The sequence below is a fragment of the Anopheles merus genome, unplaced genomic scaffold (genome assembly GCF_017562075.2).
Source record: "Anopheles merus strain MAF unplaced genomic scaffold, AmerM5.1 LNR4000655, whole genome shotgun sequence".
In the NCBI taxonomy this organism is placed as follows: Eukaryota; Metazoa; Arthropoda; class Insecta; order Diptera; family Culicidae; genus Anopheles; species Anopheles merus.
The window spans coordinates 10,001-11,588 of record NW_024428235.1 but is presented as its reverse complement, the minus strand read 5'-3'; positions in this window follow the sequence as shown (position 1 = coordinate 11,588).

Below are 1,588 nucleotides of genomic sequence, written 5' to 3'. Positions count from 1 at the left end.
ATAGTGGTTTTTTGACCACTTTTCAAAATTTTGTGACACCCCAAACCTAGGGGCAGCTCCCTAGCTTTTGTCAAAAAATGGTCACCGAACGGGCCGGAGAGCTCGAGTAGTCAAAAAATTTTTTTTCGCCAAAATCACTGAAAACGTGTAGAAAACGCATTTTAGATGATGAAAAGTGAAACCAGAACGTCAAACAACAACTTTTTGGGGGTACCCTTTTTACTCTACGGGCCCCTAGGTAAGGCGCGCCATTAGCGCTTTCCTCTCGAGTTCCCAACTTTTGCCCTCCTGGGAACATGATCATTTGTTCATTGCCTACTATAGGGAGGGTACCTTGCTCCGAGGTCAAAAATGAAAATTTCACCAAATCGTAGTTTTTACCTCTATTTTGTCGTAGGAGCATGGTTTGAGGTGTCGGTGGGTCATTTCGGCCCCCATTTGGGTCATACGTCCCCTCCCCGATTTAGTTCGTCGTATGACCATAGTCCGAACTTATGAAGCAAAAGTGGTGTCTGGTGGTGTCTGCCGATGATCTTAACCTATGATTTCGAGTTGATATGCGTATATTAGAGTAAAATTAGGCCTTGTAGTACACGGCTTATGCCCCGGACTAGGTGTCCCGGGGACAAAATCTCGAAAATTACAGACACCCCAGCATCGCTTAAGGTGGTCAGTAGCAAATATATTTTTGGGTCTTCGGACCCATGAAGAGACAGTAGCTGGCTAGTTTGCTGTACTCTTACGCTGAGAACTGGCAGCGTAGAGGGTCTACGGACCCTGAAAGGACCTACCCAACCTTTCAAAAAGCTCCCTGGAGCGGTACATCACGGGTCTACGGACCCTAAGACTTCGTCGTGATGGTTTCAAGCATAAAAGTCGTAACAGTTTAAGAGGTTTTCGTAAGCGTATATTAAATGCATGCTTGAAACTAAGCCGCGTTGTCTTTAAACACTGCAAGACCAATCGAACTTTTTAGGGAAACTCGAAGGATTCACGCTAAGCTCGATGAGCTATTAAGGGTAGTGGTGCATGGTTTGTCGGCGTTCCTTGGATCTAATCCATTGAACAAATGTGTCTGGGGTCATGGTGCAGGTAAAATAGCGTGATGAAACCGGGTTTCCCTTACCAAATGTGGCATAACTTTCCCTGAGAGCGAAGCTCAGACCCACGTAGGGGAGAGCAAAGTGGAACTTAAATGTTCTATGCAGCAAATGTTCGCCATGCGGATAAACAAGTTGGAATAGCTCAATGTAGTGTAATGCAAACACGAATCGCAATTAACGATAAGGGGACCCAGAAGCAATTCTGCGGAACCCTCGGGGGAGGTGTGAGTTGATATAATTAGAGGTGATAGTCCAAGTTGTTCGAGCTCCGGCTCGGCAGCCGATACGAGGTTCCTGTTGAGCTTGTACATCGCGCAGAGGCGCCGTTCGGTTCTAGCAATGATTCCCGCCACCATGTTTCATGCGTGCAGAGGTCCGTTAGAGCTCGAGCAATGTGTCCCGCCGTGATTACGAAAAAGTTTAACAGTTGACTAAGTTGGGGGTGTGTTCAAGTAATCGCGCAGAGATGCCGATCGGTTTCTAGC